This window comes from Alligator sinensis, unplaced genomic scaffold (assembly GCF_000455745.1).
Source record: "Alligator sinensis unplaced genomic scaffold, ASM45574v1 scaffold374_1, whole genome shotgun sequence".
Lineage (NCBI taxonomy): Eukaryota > Metazoa > Chordata > Crocodylia > Alligatoridae > Alligator > Alligator sinensis.
This window is the reverse complement of record NW_005842383.1, coordinates 901,047-907,826: the sequence shown is the minus strand read 5'-3', so window position 1 is coordinate 907,826 and position 6,780 is coordinate 901,047. Positions and strand designations below refer to the sequence as shown.

Sequence of the window (6,780 nt, the reverse complement as noted above, 5' to 3'; positions counted from 1 at the left end):
GGCCCCCGCCCCGCGGGGGCCAGCGTCGCCGCTACCCGGGAGCGTCTGCGGCCCCGGCCCTGCGGCTCTGCCCTCCGGGCTGCTGTCCAGCGCCGCCTCCGCCCGCTCCACTCCGCTCCCCGGGAACAGCTCCGGCCCCGTGCCCGCGGCCCAGGGCCCCGAGCCCTGCTGCTGCCCGGGCCGGCTCTCCAGTTGCAGCTCCCCTGGAGTGCGCAGCTGCAGCCTGGCTCCGGGGCCTCCCAAGCTGCGGGGAGCCTAAGAATCACTGTCCTGCTGACAGCCCCGATCACTTTTGGCTTGTTTAGCGATGAGAGTGCTCCGTTGGCTCGACAGTAACCGCCAGGTCCTTCCCTGTAGTGCGGCCTGGACGCTTGTCTGTGTACTGTTGTTCTGTCCCCAGTGCAGAACTTGGCACTAGTCCTTGCTGAATTCATTCTGGTTTAGTGCAGAGCACTTGCCCACTCCATCTAGGTTGTTCTATCCTGTCCCAGCCCTCCAGTGTCTGCAGCTCCACCCAGTGCGGCACCAAAATTCACAAGTCTGCTCCGTGTGTACATGGTCCCATTGTCCAAATCATTAATGAAGATGTTGAGCAAGACGAGACCCAGAACAGACCCCCCGGGAACCCCACTTCATAGCTCCTCTCAACCAGACATTGAGCTGTTTGAACCCAGTGATCCAACCAGTTCTGTGCCCTTGCAGTACTTTCATCTGCTTTATTTCCTTCACTTGTTAGGAACCTCGTGGGAGACGGCTAAAGAAGTCTTGCTAAAGTCAGGGTGCATCACGTCCACTGCTTCCCCCAACCACAGAGGCTATCGTCTTATCATAGAAGGGAATCAGGTTGGTTTGGCATTTCTTGCTGTTGGTGAATCCAAGCTGGGTGTTCCTCATCATCACCTTGTTCCCCTCTAGATGCTTCACCCTAGCTTTCTTGAGGACCTGTTCCATGATCTTTCTAGGTATCAAAAGTCAGACTGGCAGGTCTGTAATTCCCCAGAACACCCCCATTTCTTTTCTTAGAGATGGGTACCATATTTGCCCTTTTTCAGCAATTCAGGACCTCACTTGACCTCCGTAAGTTCTCAAAGAGAGGAGAGTGGTCCTGAAATTCACTCAGCCAATCCTTTTAGTAGCCTAGGAAGCCTCCTGTCTGGCCCTGCTGACTTGAAAGTATCTACTTCTCTAAGTAATTCCTTACCTGTTCTTCAACTATGCGTGCTTGTTTGTTTCTGCCTGTCTGTGTTGCTGGCTGCACTTGTCATCTGGTAGCTGCCTTTATTTGTGAAAGCTGAAGTAAAATAAAGGCATTACTTCAGCCTTCTCACCATCCTCTGTGACTGGGTTGCCTTCCATATTCCATAAGGGACCTATATTTTCTTTGGTCTTTCTCTTGACATACTTTATCGCCTTTTATGTCCCTTTCCACTTGCACCTAAATCGTGCCATGGCTTTCCTAATTTTCTCTTTGCATGCCCATGTGATACTCCTCTACTGTTCCCTAGTAATATGACCGATTTTTCACTTGTTGTAGAATTCCTTTTTGAGTTTCAACCTGAATCTATTTTCCCACACCTCATGTACTTCAGTCTTGAAGGGAAATACCTTTTGATTTTCCTTGTAAGATCTACCTTTAAAGATCCAATATTAAGTTCAAATTATTTTAACTAATCAATGCCTCTCCCAGTAACCACTCTTGAATTATATGCCTTAAGAGGATACTTATCTTTTAAAAAGGAGGGGTTTTTTGGGTCCTGTTGCATCTGTTTTTGCTACATCTATATCATGCATTGTGATAACCCTGCATGTACCCTGTTTAACTGTAGTTCTGTCACTGCTCAAAGTTCTGTTTTTGAGGTACCGTGCAGGCTTTTGTAACATATTGCACAACTTGATCACAGCATTTCTGCGGTGGGGATGCAGCGCAGCCTTAATGCAATGGAATGGAGCAAGATGGAAATCATTTTGGAGTAGAAAGTACCTTAACAAGTGTATTTGGTTTGATATGTAGTTTCTTATTAATTGGAGAATTGGACCAAAAGAAATGTCATGAGATTCAACAAAGACACTCCTATCAATGCAGCCCAGTAGGCCCTTCTTTGCAGCAAGGGCACACTGTTGGCTCATATTCAGCTTGGCATCCACTGTAACCCCCAGGTCCTTCTCTGCAGAGCTGCTGCTTAGTCAGTTGGTCCCCAGGCTGTACCAGTGCTTGGGATTCTTCCATCCTAAGAGCAGGACTTTGCACTTGTCTTTGTTGAATCTCATGACATTTCTTTTGGTCCAGTTCTCCAATTTGTTGAGGTCTCTGAATCCTAGCCCTACCCTCCAACGTATCAAGTACTCCCCCCCACATTGGTGTTATCTTGAGGAGTGGCCACATCTGGAGTACTGTGTCCAGTTTTGGGCCCCCCACTACAGAAAGGAAGTGGAGAAATTGGAGAGAGTCTAGTGGAGAGCAACAAAAATGGTGAGGGGGTTGGGGGACATGACTTGAGGAGAGGTTGAGGGGTCTGGGCTTCTTTTCTCCAAACTAAATAAGACTGAGGGGGGATTTAATGGCAGCCTTCAACTACTTGAAGGGTGGTTCCAAAGAGGATGGAGCTAGAGACTGTTTTCAGTGGTGGTGGATGACAGAACAAGGAGTTGGATATTAGGAAAAAACTTTCTCACTAAGGGGGTAGTAAAACACTAGAACAGATTACCTAGAGAGCTTGTGCAATCCCCATCCTGGAAGTTTTTAAGATACGGCTAGACAAAACTTTGGCTGGGATGATCTAATTGAGGATGGCCCTGCTTTGAGCAGTGTTGGATGAGATGACCTCTTGGGGTCCCTTCCAACCCTAATTTTCTGTAATTCAATGAAATGGAGACCACTAAATGTTTCTCTTCAGGTCCCCTGTAAACAATCAGATCAAGCAACATGATTAGTCAGTTTGTTGTAGAGGCTTTATACTAATTGAGTATGAGCATACAGCTGTGCCTGACTTCTGTTTCTTTTCACAGCATGCAAGGTTTAGTGACTTAGAACTGTCAGAAATATCCATCAGGTTGGTGGGTAAATAAATAAAGGATTTCTTTTTCTAATCTAGAGCTTCAAGTAGAAAAAGAACACTTATAGTAATTAAGAAATAATCCAAGCAAAACCAACTAGCCCTGTCTTGTGCTGTGTTTACTGGAAGTTTGGAAAACAGTTAACATTTGTTACTAGGCAATGGAGCAGGTGGTATGAATGAGCTTTTAGGATTTTATTAGCCATTCTTGAAGCTTGTAACTATTACATAAATTTGGCATACCTGGCATTTATGACTTGGGCATCGATTTGAAGGAGAAGATGACAGTAGAAGAAGGTTTGGTGTTCTCTTGGAGTTTCAGTGGAAGCATAAAAAATAATGGAATAAAAAGCTGGCAATCATGAAATATCTGTACAGTTCATAATTTCGGAAGGAAAAAAAATCAAGTTATAAAGAACTAGTAATTGTATACTTAGGTGCCGTGTGTTGAGTGTGGTAGTAGATTTAGTTGTTTTAAAAAAGGCTTTAAGGATGCTCATGTGAATACTTTTTTTTCCCTTCCATGTAAAATTGGTGCTGTGATGATCTTATGCTTTGAGATTTTCATCCTGATCTTTATCAGGTCACCTGATGAGGAATGTCTTGCATTCAGAAGCTATTCTGAACATGTAGTTGGTCCAGTAAAAGACCACCCCAAAATTAGCTCTGATTATTCTAGAGACTTCTGAAACTCACAAACTGGTCAGGCATCTAGAACTCATGGGAAATACTTTCCACATGCAAGCACTTGTAAAATTTCAAAATATTCTATGTACTGATAGTCCAGAGCAAATTGTACACTTGATTCAGTATGGTTATTCCACTGGGAGTATAAATGGAAAGCATAGCTAAGTGAGTTCTCTTTCTCTGGCGTAGTTCCAGAGTGGTGCTTGGGTAGATAAAGACCATTTCAATCTCCTCTGTGAGAGAGTGCATTATTTGAAGCCTTTTAATTTACTAAGGTGATGATTTCCAGATTCCTCCCTTGTTTTCAGTTTCTAATGTTAAAGTTTTTGGCTTCTAACTTATTAAAAGCAGCATACACAAACTTCATGCTTTTTTGAGGGCAGAAAAAATATATTTGTGTGTGTGCATGCTGACACCCTGTTTTTGAAACATGCATGCTATTTTGTATTGAAATGTTCATCTCTAGGGAGTAGTCTCTACATTTGGTTACAGTGCTTCGCTATCTGCTCATTGCAATTCCCCCAAACCAACTGTGGGTTGAGTACTCAGGAAATATACAGTTTGTTGTGGGTATAATGGGAAATGATTTTTCTAATATAGACAAGCAGTAACAATTTAAAGAGTTTTCAGCACTGGCTCAGTTTGGACTATTGGGGAGATAGTGCTGAGAACCACAAGAGGTAATTTTACTAGTGTAGACTGGGGTCTGTCAAATACGAGTCTTATTCAAGCATGGTTTCTTTGGTGATTAAGTTTAGGAAACTTCAGTTTATTAGAGGTGATTTTTTACTTTGTTTGCATTCAAAGTTCATGGGAGTAGTCTTAGGTGATCAGTAATTCAGCTACTTATGCTGTGGATTTAAAACTGGTAAAACTGGTTCTGCTGGTAGATTGCCTAGGCAACTAAATGCTCCTGCTCCCCCCACCACCAAAGGCATGTGATCCTTTCATTAAAACAACAGCACTTCTAAGTGTCTTGAACTTAAAGTCAGAGGAGCAGTATAAAAAGTTAATGTTTTAGTGAGCAGGGAAATGACTCTTAGTTTTGAGTACAATAGTTTTATCATCTCTCTCTCACTCTCCTGAGGCCACACCTGTGTCACGATTTTACAGATAAACATTTAATGCCTGGAGTTAGTCAACAGTCCTCTTCCTAAGGAGTTACTAGTTAACACAATTTCCCCCCATTTTTAGACAGGTGTTGATGGACAATTCTGACCAGGTAACATGCTGCTATTGATACTGGACTTGCTCTCTCTGTTAACTTCAGTTTTACCTTTTCTGTTTTCTCTGCCTATTCTCTCTCTTGTTGCTGTGTGAAAGAGCCAGGAAATCTGGTTCTGGAAGCTGACTAGAGACCAAAAAGCAAACTGTAGGGAAAAGAAAAAGCTTTGCCTGTTTTAGGCAGACACAAGGTTCTTTGGGTAAGTCTGATATCTTTTATTAGACCAACTCAGATAGTTGGAACAATTGTTCTTTGCAAGCTTTTGGGTATAAATACCCTTGCCTATTTTAGGCATTGCTGTGTTTCTTGTAATAAAGCATGCAGACTGAAGCATAGCTTCTAAGTTGGTTTCCTTTAGAACAGGGGGTAGGAATGCTTTATATATATTTGGCTGTTATTAAGACAGAAGCAGAAAATTTAGATACTTAAACATGACAGATATTTACAGACTTTTAGCCCTTTCCCCTGAACAAATAAATAAACCCATAGGGTTATTATTCCATGTGTGCGTAGTTATGTAATGCATATTGCCACATCTCCACTGGATATGGCAAAATAGTGGAATGCATTGCAATGCTTGGTTTTGTGGTTTAAACTGGCAGATGACAGGAGAAAATATTTACTGGAGAAAAAAGTATCATTGGGTTAATTGGCCACCTGTATTGCTAGGGTAGAGCCAAATGGAAACATATGGGGTAGGTACACTCCTAACTAATGTGGAAGTCTTTAAGTGGTCCACTCTAGCTTTTGAGAATATTTTTTTAAATGTGAGATTTTAATGTTATACATATGTTAACTCCTACATACGTCAAAACCTAGTAGATAGGATATTGTTTTATGATTATTACTTTGAGACTTTGGTCCTAAATTTAAATGGTCCTTTATGGGACCTGTATAAGCAAGAGGCATTCTAATAGTGTAGTCTGACCTTAAATGGCTACTTTTGAGAGATCTTGTCCTGTTGGGCTCCTGTCCGTCTGTTGCATGCAGTGCTCCCCCCCTTTTTTTTTTAAATCCAGGAGCCTGGTCTTGCAGGAAGATCTGGAGAACTTCTGATTCCTTCAGTTTCAGGAAGAGTGGAGTAGATGTTAGATTTGTTCACTCAAAAGTGATAATTTAGGGCATTCAGGTGCACTTGAGAACTGATTTTGGAGGAAATCTTATCATTTGAGGTTTCATTGGGGCAGGCTAAAGTAGATGCACACCAGGTAGTTAAAGCCCTGCCTTCAAAAATACTGTTCCACTCCTGGTTATACTTTTAGTTTCATATATATATATTCTGAAAGGATTAGATTGACTCAATGTAATTATTGATATTTACTATTTTTTCTAAAGGCTCAGTTATTTTAAAGGAAATCTTCATGACTTGGCCATCAGCCTTTTACACCATGCCAGTGAGTCCTGTGTGTGCAGGTCTTTTCATGTATGTGTTCCCTACGTTGTACACTCAGTGCCAGTTCCCTTCATTTTTTCCAGGAGTGACAGCCAGGGATGGCTCGCAGCAAGAAGGGCAGGTCTGACCCACCGGGTTTCAGGTGTCAGTTCAAAGGGTTGTTTTGCCCCCCTGTTCCCTGCTTTTCTATTTGGCTTCTGACGGTTTGAAAAATCCCTGGCGATAATTTTGCAAGGGAGCTCGTCCCCGCGCCCGAGGCACAGCCGGGAACACAGCGCCCTGCGGCTGGGTCGGCTTCTGTCGGGGAAGGGGTGAGCTGGGGCGCAGGGAAGCAGCGAGACCCGTGGAGGAGCCCGGGCTGCCGTGGGGGCTCTTCCTGGCCCGGCCTGGCGCCCCGCCACCCCCGACTGCGAGGCGGCTCC

At 43.5% G+C, this 6,780-nt stretch overlaps 1 protein-coding gene across 1 annotated transcript in view; it reads left to right on the top strand.

Annotated features, from left to right (window-relative positions):
- The first annotated feature begins 631 nt into the window (after positions 1-631).
- NCOA4 (nuclear receptor coactivator 4) overlaps positions 632-6,780 on the top strand; it is a 19,956-nt gene continuing 13,807 nt past the window's right edge. The window contains exon 1 of the mRNA XM_006029507.3: positions 632-843. The gene's annotated coding sequence lies outside the window, so the exon portion shown is untranslated. The remainder of the gene's footprint in view (positions 844-6,780) is intronic.